The sequence below is a fragment of the Macaca fascicularis genome, chromosome 15, assembly GCF_037993035.2.
Source record: "Macaca fascicularis isolate 582-1 chromosome 15, T2T-MFA8v1.1".
Classification (NCBI taxonomy): domain Eukaryota; kingdom Metazoa; phylum Chordata; class Mammalia; order Primates; family Cercopithecidae; genus Macaca; species Macaca fascicularis.
Window position 1 is genome coordinate 125,928,028 of NC_088389.1, and position 13,754 is coordinate 125,941,781.

Sequence of the window (13,754 nt, forward strand, 5' to 3'; positions counted from 1 at the left end):
AGTTACTCGAGAGGTTGAGGCAGGAGAATGGTGTGAACCCGGGAGGTAGAGCTTGCAGTGAGCCAAGATCGTGCCACTGCACTCCAGCCTGGGTGACAGAGCGAGACTCTCTCAAAAAAACCAAACCAAAACAAAACAAACAAAACAAAACAAAACAAAACCAAAAAAACCCGGCAAAACAATCATAATAGCAGATTCCTGTTTGGTTGTAACACACTTTCAAATGAGAGATACTTTCTTGGCATCTGTTACACATCACAGTCCCCAGCAATGCTCTTTTTCCTGATGAAACTACCCCTTTAAAACATTTGCATTAGGCCGGGCTCAGTGGTTCATGCCTGTAATCTCAGCACTTTGGGAGGCCGAGGCGGGCAGATCACAATGTCAAGAGATCAAGACCATCCTGGCCAACATGGTGAAACCCCATCTCTACTAAAAATACAAAAAGTTATCCGGGCGTGGTGGTGGGCGCCTGTAGTCCCAGCTACTCAGGAGGCTGAGGCAGGAGAATGGCATGAACCCGGGAGGCGGAGCTTGCAGTGAGCCGAGATCGTGCCACTGCACTCCAGCCTGGGCGACAGAGCGAGACTCCGTCTCAAAAAAATAAAACAAAACGAAAAAAAACACTTGCATTAAACATTTTGTTAAACCACAATTTTTGGAGTTGAAATCACACAGAAGGAAGTAAAGAAGGAAGGGAGGGAGGATGGGAAGAAAGAAGGAAGTAAGGACCGGGCGCGGTGGCTCAAGCCTGTAATCCCAGCACTTTGGGAGGCCGAGACGGGCGGATCACGAGGTCAGGAGATCGAGACCATCCTGGGTAACACAGTGAAACCCTGTCTCTACTAAAAATACAAAAACTTAGCCGGGCAAGGTGGCGGGCGCCTGTAGTCCCAGCTACTCGGGAGGCTGAGGCAGGAGAATGGCGTGAACCCGGGAGGCGGAGCTTGCAGTGAGCTGAGATCCGGCCACTGCACTCCAGCCTGGGTGACAGAGCGAGACTCCATCTCAAAAAAATAAAACAAAACGAAAAAAAACACTTGCATTAAACATTTTGTTAAACCACAATTTTTGGAGTTGAAATCACACAGAAGGAAGTAAAGAAGGAAGGGAGGGAGGATGGGAAGAAAGAAGGAAGTAAGGAAGTAAGGAAGGAAGGGAGGAAGGAAGGAAGGGAGGGAGGGAGGAAGGGAGGTCTCTGACTGTAAGCTTTAAAATTCTTCCTACAGGGTTTATTAAGGCTCACATTGTGACCAGCTGGTTTCCCTGGTAGTTTATCTTTTAATCTCTAAATAAACAAATGAGATTTAACTGAGCAATACTATTAACACTATCAGGCTCCAAGACCATAAGATTGTAGCCTCTAAGATCTCATGGCAATTTAGAGCTGATGGACAGGAGGCAGCAAGGGGATGGGCATGGCTATTCTTGGTCACAGCATCACTGACTGGGTCCTCGAAGGTGCCAGCAGGAGCGGGCCCTGTGTCCTTGGGCAGTTTGTAGTCTGCCCAGCCCACATCACCAGCCAGGACCATGAGCACCGTATGTCGGGGAGATGAGAGAGGGAGGTCGTGGGCCTTTCTGGAGTACGACATGGAGATGTGTTGGTCCCAGAACTAATGCCAGTGTCCTCAGGAGCTGTGGGGTCTGTGTGCATGGAGCCTGAAGCCACAGGGATGGCAACTCTGGAGGTGTGTGTAGGTCTCTGCACCATTTCCAGGCTGGCTGCATAGCACCTGTGCTCCAAGGACCTCCCTGGGATTGTCTATCATTATCTGACAAACTCATGCCATGGCCATTATTTTATTATTTGCCCATTTAACACACATTTACAGAGCACCTGCTAAGTAGTTAATAAAGTCCTTGCCCACGTGGAGCCTTCACTACTGAATGCATTCGTTTTAGTTTTGAAGTTATTACCATCATGATTATTACTGACACTCCCTAACCTGAGAATGCTGGTGTAAATTCTTTCTCTTTTTTTTTTTTTTTTTTTTTTTGAGACGGAGTCTCGCTCTGTCGCCCAGGCTGGAGTGCAGTGGCCGGATCTCAGCTCACTGCAAGCTCCGCCTCCCGGGTTTACGCCATTCTCCTGCCTCAGCCTCCCGAGTAGCTGGGACTACAGGCGCCCGCCACCTCGCCCGGCTAGTTTTTTGTATTTTTTAGTAGAGATGGGGTTTCACCGTGTTAGCCAGGATGGTCTCGATCTCCTGACCTGGTGATCCGCCCACCTTGGCCTCCGAAAGTGCTGGGATTACAGGCCTGAGCCACCGCGCCGGGCCTCTGGTGTAAATTCTACACCTGAGGAGGCGCTTGTGTGTCAGTCACTGTTAAGTCAAAAGGACCAGGAGCTCACGCTCCCCTCCTAGGCAGGGCCAAGCCTCCACAGACAGCGGCTGTTTCCTCCACACCCACGTTACCTCCATTTCCTGTCTGTAAACCAGAGAGAAGGTGCTGCTCAGGGAAGCCCACAGGTTTCCCTCTGGTTTCGTGGATAGAGTCCTCCCGCAGGGCTGTGGTTAGAGAGAAGCTCGGGCTACACATTCAGCTTCTATGGTCCAGTGCAGGGTATCTTGGACACTTCAGGCCAGGGTGACCGCAGAGGATCATTTGGTACCGTCTTTCGTGAAGCTAGGGGAAAGGAGTCACACGTCAGGCACAAACCCCAAATGTGAAGAGCCAGCGTAGAATTCATGAGGATTCAAAACACGAGGATCAGCCTTGGCCAATGCACCCGTGATAGACGTTCATTAATTCCTTCCCTCTGTGAGGCAGCGCTGGAGAAGCCAGACCCCTCACAGTGCTGAGTAAGCCAGCCAGAGAGGAGCACCAGATGCACAGCATGAGAAGCAAGGTTGGGACTTCCCCATGCCGGCTTCGGTAAGAGCTGAGAACTGCCAGGCAGCTCCCTGGCTGGGATGAGGCCTTTCCACCAGGCGGCTGGTCAGCAGGAGCGTTCCTGCCCACCGCCCTTTCGTCCTGGGTAGGACCAGTAGTGCTGGCCCTGGGGAGAGAAGGCGGGATCTTTAAATAGAGCATGTTGGAAAACACTCCCTCCCCTGCTCTTCCAGACATTACCCAAAGCTTCTCCTACTGGGATGGTCCATGGGGTTGCAGCCGGCTGAACCTCTGATTCCCTAGCTCCTGAAGCTGTATTGCCCTCAAATACAGTAAAGTCGGAGCACAACAAAGCTCCGCACAGCGGAGAAGGCATTCTCTGTAGCCCGTTTTTCCCCCACAGCAAGAAGCAGTCAGAGTTCCGGCATAGCAGAGATCAAGGTTTTGCACTAAGAAATGTGTGAACAAACCCCAAGGCTTCCACCCCTCAGCAAGATCCAGGGCTGGGATCGATGGGCCCCAAAAGACCTGAAGTCAGCAACCCTGCTAACAGCTGCTCCAGACCCCAGGGCGTCAGGCCCCGTCTCAAAGCAATCTGCCTCTGCTTCGCTGGCTGGGTGCAGAGGGTATAAATCAGCACAATCTTTCACAAGCAGTTTCAAGTGCCTATCAAGCGCTATCGCGCTTCTCAAAGGCATAAGAATGATACAATGGACTCTGGGGACTCCAGGGGAAGAGTAGGAGGGGGTCGAGGGATAAAAGACTACAAATAGGGTGCAGTGTATACTGCTCAGGTGATATGTGCAGCAAAATCTCACAAATCATCACTAAATAACTTACTCATGTGACCAGATACCACCAGTATCCTAATAACTTATGGAAAAATTTAAAAATAATAATACTTTAATTTTTTTTTTTGAGATGGAGTCTCACTCTATCGCCCAAGCTGGAGTGCAGCCCCACGATCTCGGCTCACTGCAAACTCCGTTTCCCCGGTTCGTGTCATCCTCCTGCCTCAGCCTCCTGAGTAGCTGGGACTACAGGCGCCTGCCACCACGCCTGGATAATTTTTTTGTATTTTTAGTAGAGACAGGGTTTCATCCTGTTAGCCAGGATGGTCTTCATCTCCTGACCTTGTGATCCTCCTGCCTTGGCCTCCCAAAGTGCTGGGATTACAGGCGTGAGCCACCACACCCAGTCAAAAATTTTTTTTAATTCTTTTTTATTATACTTTAAGTTCTGGGATACATGTACAGAACATGCAGGTTTGTTACATAGGTATACACATGCCATGGTGGTTTGCTGCACCCATCAACCCGTCATCTACATTAGGTATTTCTCCTAATGCTATCCCTCCCCTAGTCCCCACCCCGTGACAGCCCCCACTGTGTGATGTTCCCCTCCCTGTGTCCATGTGTTCTCATTATTCAACTCCCACTTATGAGTGAGAACATGAGGTGTTTGGTTTTCTATTCTTGTGATAGTTTGCTGAGAATGACGGTTTCCAGCTTCATCCATGTTCCTGCAAAGGACATGAACTCATCGTTTTTTATGGCTGCATAGTATTCCATAATTTTTTTTAAAGGGCCATCTTGCTTCTGTGCCCGTCAGCCCAATGACCCCACTGAAGGGATGGTGAGGATGGTGGAGTGTGTTTCTGAGTGTGTGGTGACCATCCTTCCCCAGTTCTTACCATGAGTCATGACTTACATACACCCAGCCACTAGCTTCCTTCTCACTCAGGACCTTGTGTGTAGAGGTTTAGTTAATTGAAATTATGACTTTTTTGCATTGCTTAGTTTAGCCCAAATTGTTACTGGGCAGTGGGTCTCATCAGGGGATGCCCTTTAGAAACATCAGGGAAGCTTTTAAAATCTTTCTTTTCCTGGACCCCTTTCTCCTAGAGATGATCATTCAATTTGTCTGGGGATGGGAAACAGGAATGTGAATTTTAAAAGCTCCCCAAGTATTCTGTGTAGCCAGGACTGAGTCCTTGTTTCATCTACAGTCAAGCAGCTGTGTTAACGGCATTGGGGTCAGATCTAAGGAATGAGGCTCTGTGAGGTAAGCATCAATATTCTCAACTATGAAGAGGAAAGAAATGGAAATGGTGGCACGCAGATCCTAGGGTCATTGTGAGGGTGACATTAAATAATGCCTGTGCATTGCTGAGCTCAGTACCCATCTTATAGGAAGTGTTCAGTAAAGGCTTGACAAATAATTACAATTTCTACTTAGGAACATGAGTCATTTCTTCAGGGATAAGTTTAATAAGGATATTTCTATTCATAGAAATATTATCAGGACTAACTTAAGGTAAGGTTATTTGACCTTCCCAGGGGCAGACGGGTCCTGAATGTGAACTGTTCTTTCTCAGAGCTGCCCACCGTGGATGGCCAAGTGATTGCAGTTGCTCTCTCTTTAAAATATGGTTGTTCTCTGTCAAGGCTACACACTGGAATCACCTTGGGTGTCTTTAAAAAAAAATAGTAAAGTGGGGACTGCCCAAACAGTGGAGTCAGGAGCTCATCAAATCCTCTCCCCAAAAAACAATAATGAAATTTGACAAAATTGTCAAAAAAGTATCATTTGAGGAGCCTGAAAATCAGCCAACAACATCGATCAAATTGAGAAGCATTTATTCAAGAAAAACCACTAAATTGAAGGAGAGAACAGTGGGAGTCTGTGATCTTCAGCTCTACCCGGGCAGAGCGTTTGGTGGAAACTGGCAACTTTGCTGCCAGAGGGCACTCCTTTGATTTCAAGTGGAGCTCAGAAAATTCAAAACAGAAGAATGGCAGACTAGGAAGAAATTAACAGTGAGATCCAGGAACGCGCCAGCCACAGGGGACTTTGGCGAGCTCAGACAGTCTATGACGGTCTGGAGGCATGTACATAGCTGGCTCCCTGAGCAGGAAACCAGAAAGAATACTAGCTGTGCACTTATCCATGGCTCACGCTGAGGCCATGTGGATACCCAAAAGAGACGTGAGGAATGTGGCAAAAATCAAAATCCAGATAACATTTGTGGACTGCTTAAATTTTGAATGCATTCTTCAACCACACAACGTTCCATCAACAAACAGCGGAAGACTTACTGGCTCAAGATGTTTGAGCACAAACCGTGACCTATCGTTGGTTGCCCACTAAGCTAAGCAGACAGAAGGGCAACCCCTAGAAAGCCAGGCTTAAAAATAAAAGCAAGAATGAAAATTAAAAACTGAGCCTAGGCATTAGCAGTCACACACCATAAAAAAGAAAGACGCCAGAGATTAGCCCAAGCTAGTTACTAAACAAACAAGAACATGGTGTCAGCCAGGTGGGGTGTGGTGGCTCACACCTGTAATTCCAGCACTTTGGGAGGCTGAGCGGGGAGGATTGCTTGAGGCTAGGAGTCAGAGACCAGGCTGGGCAATGTATCAAGACCTCATCTCTACAAAAAAAACTAGTTTAAAAAAATTAGCCTGCCGTGGTGGTATGCCCCTGTAGTCCTAGCTACTTGGGAGGCTGAGGTGAAAGAATCATTTGAGCCAAGTAGGTTGAGGCTGCAGTGAGCTCTGATTGTGCCACTGCACACCAGTCTGGGCAACAGAGTGAGACTCTGTCTCTAAAAATAAATATTATTTATTTAGTTAGTTATTTTTGAGACAGTCTCACTCTGTCACCCAGGCTGGAGCACAGTGGCATGGTATCGGCTCGCTGCAACTTCTTCCTCCTGAGTTTAAGCGATTCTCCTGCCTCAGCCTCCCGAGGCAGGAGATTACAGGCTTGGATTACAGGTACTGGCCACCACGCCCGGCTAATTTTTGTATTTTTAGTAGAGTCAGGGTTTCACCATATTGACCAGGCTGGTCTTGAACTCCTCACCTCAAGTGATCCGCCTCCCCTTGGCCTCCCAAAGTGCTGGGATTACAGGCATGAGGCACCGCATCTGGTCTAAAAATAAATAAATTTTAACTAAAGAACACAATTTCATAATTCCCCATGTTAATGTTGGGGACAGAGATTCTGCATCCCCAGAACCCAGCACAGTGCCCAGCACAATGCAGGTCTACAGAGAAAACGTTTGTTTAATAAAAATGAAATCCTAAATACTTCATCCCTGATATCCACTCCACCAGGCAGCAGTTCCAGTTAAGACTGGACCACCTCCCCTCTTCTCCAAGACCAGACCTGAGACCACCTTCTTTTCTTCAGCATCTCTCCCTCCCACAAACACTCTTCTTTCAAATCCAGGTAATTTATGGTTTTCATTTCCCTGCTTCTATTCAATTTTCCCTTAGAGTATGTCACCTCTGATTAATAATCCCTATTTGTCATCATTATTAGCCATCTTACAAGATCCATTTCTCAACCATCACTTCTCATCCTCTTCATCTTGTCCTGCTTGAGAACACTTTCCTGATTTAAAAGCCATTTATTTACAAGATTTCATTTACGATTTTCTTCAGGTAGGTCAATGGATATGCACACTCTGAGGATCTACATGTCCAGGAGTGTGCATCTTTTGCCTTGACAGGCATAGGAATTCTGGATCTTGGTTCATTTCCCTCAGTGAGCTAAAAGTCTAGCCTGATTTCTTTTATCTTCTAAGTAACCTGTTCTTTCTCTTCCGAATCTTAGCCATTTTTTTCCTTCGTCTTTATGATTCAGAAATTTCACCAGGATACTTCCAGGGGAGTTCCTTTGGTTTTGTTTTTCATTAATTCTGCCCTGGGGATCAGTGGTTTTATTCAATCTAAATCAAAATTTTCTTAGGTTAGAAAAAGTTGCTCCTGGCCGGGCACGGTGGCTCACGCCTGTAATCCCAGCATTTTGGGAGGCCAAGGCGGGCGGATCACGAGGTCAGGAGATTGAGACCATCCACGATGAAACCCCATCTCTACTGAAAATACAAAAAAATTATCCGGGCGCGGTTGTGGGCGCCTGTAGTCCCAGCTACTCGGGAGGCTGCGGCAGGAGAATGGCGTGAACCCGGAAGGTGGAGCTTGCAGTGAGCGGAGATCGCACCATTGCACTTCCGCCTGGGCGACAGAGCGAGACTCCGCCTCAAGAAAAATAAAAAAGAAAATGTTGCTCCTAATATATGCTGAACAATCATTTTTCTTCCATCTGTTCCTTCCTCACCTTTTTTTTTTTTTTTTTTTTTTGAGACGGAGTCTCCCTCTGCCGCCCAGGCTGGAGTGCAGTGGCCGGATCTCAGCTCACTGCAAGCTCCGCCTCCCGGGTTCCCGCCATTCTCCTGCCTCAGCCTCCCGAGTAGCTGGGACTACAGGCGCCCACAACCGCGCCCGGCTAGTTTTTTGTATTTTTAGTAGAGACGGAGTTTCACTGGGTTGGCCAGGATGGTCTCGATCTCCTGACCTCGTGATCCGCCCGCCTCGGCCTCCCAAAGTGCTGGGATTACAGGCGTGAGCCACCGCGCCCGGCTTCTTCACCTTCTGACTCTCCCACTATTCACATGGTATCACAGGATATAAATTTTCGCTCACGCTTTCCTTCCTCTCATGACTTGGTTTCATCCTCCAGAACAGCTCTTTGGACCTCCTCAGTTACCACGCTCCTTTTTTCGATTGTATACTAATTTCTTTACGATTCCAGAAATCATGCTTTGTAAATGCCAGATTTTTTCTGCAGTTGTGTCTCCTCGAGCGGTCTTGTTACTCTTTTGCACAGTCTCAGACTCTGGTAGCTGGCCACGTGTCCCATGGACAGGCGGCTTCCTTATGTCTATGTCAGAATTGACTAGCAGTAGCCGTAGTTAGAAAGGAATGGTTGGGATTTGCATTGAAAATGAATTTTCACAACAAGCACGCAGCTCTCACCTAGCTTGGAAGCTGGGGGCGATAGCAGCAGCGGGCTGAAGTTGGGACAACCTTTGGCAGGGTCACTGAATGGGTTTGCTCAGCTTGATCTTCCTCCCACAAGCTGCTGAGTCCATTTGAATAGGCTGTTACTTCATTTGGTGGACGTTAGTTCTCCACCTCTACAAACACCAGGCTATTTGTGCCCCAGAATGTAGCAGACCAACGCTGCCTTCTAGTGGCTTCATGGCCCCGGGAACCACGCATTCGTCCAACCCTGACAACCTTCCTTACCCCAGCGTCACTGACATCCAGCCAGTCCTTGGGTTGATGGGGTCCAGACATCCGGGAATATCTCATTTGCCCCTATTTTTTCTTACATGCCTTCAGGGATATGAAATATAACTGAAAATTGTACACTATCATCTCTCTAAAAATCTTTTATTAACTCATATGTTCACAGCCTAATGTGGTAGCATTTTTCATTTATTTCTTTCTAGGGTCAAAGCTATGGACTTTTTTCCCTCTTTCTCTTTATTTTTTTCCAATCACAAAAGCAATATATGCCTAACAAAAGAAAAAGCAATACACTTTTTTACAAAGAAAAGATTAAAATTCTCCTATTTGCCCGTACTTTTGAGATAATCATCATTAACAAACTTGGAATAGAAACATTAACTTTCAATTTTTATACACATATACACATTTCATATATACATATATAATGTATATATATCATTCATATTGATGTGCATATAAAATATGTTCATTTCACCAAGGCAAGTTCATACAACTCATATACACATGAATATTCCACGACTTGTTTTCTTTTATTTTTAGTTGAGAAGTAATAATTGCACATATTTATGGGATGTAGAGTGATATTACACATGTATACAATGTGTAATGATCAAATCAGGGCAATTAGCATATCTATCACCTTCAATATTTATCACTTCTTTATGTTGTGAACATTCAAAATCCCCCCAAAATAAGAAGTTTTATTTGGTAATCTCTAAGCCTCTTCCGGTCCTAATGTAATAATTCTATCATGTTGTTGCCCTAAAGTCTGTGTAAGGGTGATGGGAATAAGTAAGGTAATAGGAATAAGAAGCCGAATGGTTCTTACTCACAGAAGGGGCTGATCCTGTGTCTTTCCAGCCCTAGAGCTGGGCCAAACCACTGGGAGCGTCTGAGCGCCAAATAGAACCCTCAAGTTAATACTATGAAATCTGTTTTCTATCACCATCTTCCTAGGTCTCATCTGGTAGGGAAAGGAGAAAGTCACTGTCAGTGAGACTCAGAGGCAGCTGGGAGTTGTGGAGCTACAAGCATTAGGCTTTGAAATGTTTTATGGCCTTCAACATACCCCTTAGCGGCCAGTCGCAGTGGTTCAAGCCTGTAATCCCAGCACTTTGGCAGGCGGATCACGAGGTCAGGAGATGGAGACGATCCTGGCTAACATGGTGAAAACCCGTCTGTCTGCCTGGGCGACAGAGCAAGACTCCGTCTCAAAAAATAAAAATAAATAAAAAATAAATACCCCTTAGCTACAGGCCCACTTGACATGTCTGATCTTTCTATATCAACACATTGTATAATTGTATATCAACACAAGTCTGCATAATTCCTTTCACCAATGTCCTGTCGTTAGACATTGATTGGTTTCCAATTCTTTGCTGTAATGAACAATGCTGTTCTGACCACACTTAGACCTATATCCATATCCACTTATTGATCAGTTCTGTAGGATTAATTGCTGGAGATGAGACTCCAATGTTAACTTGCTATGTAAAATAATTAAAATTATTTATTTTAATTATTTTTTATTTTTTAATTGCTATGTAAAATAATTAAAATAAATAATTTTAATTATTATGTAAAAAAATTTAATTACTATGTAAAATAATTAAAATAATCAATTGCCAGAGATAAGACTCCAGTGTTAACTTGCTATGTAAAATATTGGTACATATTGCCAAGTTACCCTCTGAAAAATGGTTTCCTTAATTACAAAAGAGTGAAAGAATAACGGGCTCTGGCCTTTCTGGTGGGCCATCTGATGTCATTGCCCAAAATGTGAGGGGCCACACGCATTGACGCAGCAATTCCACTTTGGGGAGTTGGTCCTACAGAAATAATTGCACCAGAAACTGTTTAGTGAGGAACTACTGACACTAAGCTTCAGGGCCACTCACTTGTATGAACCTGCTAAAAGAAAAAACTTTAGGCAAATTAAATTTAATATAGTTTAACTGAGCAAAGACTGATTCACAGATCGCGCAGCTCCCCCACCACTCCCTACACGCCCCTCTGAACCAGAATAGGTTCAGAGCAGCTGTGGTGCTGTGCGTGGTCAAAGAGGATTTATGGACAGAAACAGGAAGTGAAGTACAGAAACAGCTGGATGGGTTACAGCTTGGTGTTTGCCTTATTTGAACATGGTTTGAACAGTTGGCTGCCTGTGATTTGCCGAAACACAGCGATTGGTACAAGAGTAGTTTACAGTCTGTTCACACATCCGGTTAGTAAACAGTTCACTGTATACGAAGAAATATTTAGGTCCAATCTGAAATAAGTAAGGAGATAGCTTTAGGCTAAACTTATTTTAACAGATCACAGTCACTTTATATTTTTAATTACCAAAAGAATGATGCTCCCATATATGCCACAACATGAATGAACCTTGAAAATATTCTGCTAAGCAAAATAAGCCAGAAACTAAAGGTCACATATTTTATGATTCCACGTATATGAAATATCCAGAACAGGTAAATCCATAGACAGAAGGCAGATTAGTGATTGCTGGGGACTGGGGGGAGAAGGGAATGGGGGCTGACTGTTTAATGGGTGCAGGGCTTCCTTTGGGGATGATGGAATTGTTGGGGAATCATATAGTGATGACAGTTACACAACATTGTGAATATACCAAACACCACTGAATTGTACACGTTAAAATGGATAAAGTGGTGAATTTTATGTTATGTGTATCTTGTAACAGTAAAATTAATTGGTTAATTAATTTTTTTTTTTTTTGAGATGGAGTCTCGTTCTGTCTCCAAGCTGGAATGCGATGGCTCGATCTCTGCTCACTGCAACCTCCGTCTCCCGGGTTCAAGCAATTCTCCTGCCTCAGCCTCCCGAGTAGCTGGGACTACAGGCGTGTGCCACCACATCCAGCTAATTTTTATATTTTTTGTAGAGACAGGGTTTCACCATGTTGGCCAGGATGGTCTTGATCTCTTGACCTTGTGATCCGCCCACCTCGACCTCCCAAAGTGCTGGGATTAGAGGCGTGAGCCATGGCACCTGGGCGATTGATTCATATTTCAAAAAGGACAGTGGGCCAGATTTGGCCTGAGGGCCATAGTTGCTGCTCCCAGGTCTGCAGCCACACTGCTGATCTGTGTGACAGCAGGTTCCTTAGCCTTGCTGTGCCTCAGAAGGTTGTGTGAGGATGAGAAGAGTTAATACTTACAAAGGGCTTAAAGTAGTGTTTGGAACACAGGACATATGCAAGAGTAGCTCGCTGTTATCATTACTGTTGTTGTTAATAGTACACCTCTTAGAGTCACAGAGCCCTTTGAGGATTTAAGGAAAATTATGAACCTTCTAAGAAAAACCAATGCACCTATGCACATGTGAGAAAGTTCCACAAGGTTACAAGCCCAGGCAGAGCCAGGGGCCTAACTAGAACCCCTAGACATCTGTGTCACCCAGCTGACACCATCAGCAGGATTTAGTGACTGAGAGAGAAAAGAGGCCCCAGATGTCTCCACCTGGGAAGGCACGGCCATCAGGAGGAGGCCAGAGGAAACAGAAATGAAGGTTGGGAGGGTGCCTGAGAAGAGGACAGGAGGGTCTCAGAGTCAGAGTCAGACTCTGCCCAGGTGGCGGTTTATCTAGACACTGCTATGGCCGGCTTCCCCTGACCATTCACAGTGGCCAGTTGCATCCAGGACACAGCCGGTTGGGGGGCAGGGCTGGCACACTTTGCCTTAGACAGAGCTAGCGTGACAGTGAGGTGCCAGCCAGGAGGGCCTAACCAGCTGTTATCCAGACCGCATCAACTCTAATGTCTTATTTTCCATATTCTGTATACACTGGCATTTGGAGCCCTGATCCTGGAGAACCTGCCCCTCCAGGGCAAGCTAATTCCTGGAGATAGCACATGACTCACTGCAGGCACTCCTGTGATATGCAAATCAACCAGCCCAGAGCCCATGCCCCACTAACTCCTTCCCCAAACTCTCTACACCAAGCCAGTATTTCCCTTAAACCACCCAGGACCAGGAACCAGGCAAAAGAGATCACCCAATGGCCCAGAGCGCACCAAAGTTATTCAAATTTGTCAATCCTAAGGTCACCATACGCATCCCTTCCTGCAAAAACCCCAAAACAGGCTCTGGGCCACACCCTCCCCTCTCGCCTCTCTCTGCTTCCTGACCAACCCTGGTGCTTGCCGCATGGCCCTGCGGGACACAATGGCCGTACCTCTTCTTCCTAGGGATTTGTGAATATGAACTTCTTCCCTCATGATAGTCATTTCCACACCTACATGTCTTACTACACTTGATTAAAACAAATCCTAGGTACAGATTTTAATACACATACCTCACAGCTATACTGGAACTGGTCATCACACACACAAAGGAATTGGACCTCAGACTAGCTCCATGATGATGGGAATAAAGGGCTGGATCCCTTTATTATGCTATCCACATATCACACGTGTCCAGGCCACTGGTATTATATCTTGCAATGCAAGATGTGAAAACAGGAAGTTTGGAATGAAATATCCAGCAAGAGACCTCCAACTCTCTACTTACTGGTTCTTGTTTCCTCCCTCCCCACACAGGCCTGCAGGTGTATCATTATCACCCCCTTCTCACCCTCCAGACCCTCTGCTCCCAGAAGGAATCTTCCTGGGGCTCGTCTGTGAATGTAGATTGGAGCTGGAAATTCCCAGGGCTGTGTACTCAGGAGAAGGGTTAGGTTTCTAGTATACAGTGGTGCCTATCACTGAGGAGGCTTTCCTTGGCCTGTTTGGCAGATAACATTTTTAAGTAAATACAGACCTGATTGTCTTCTACAGGATATTTTGTCTGTCTG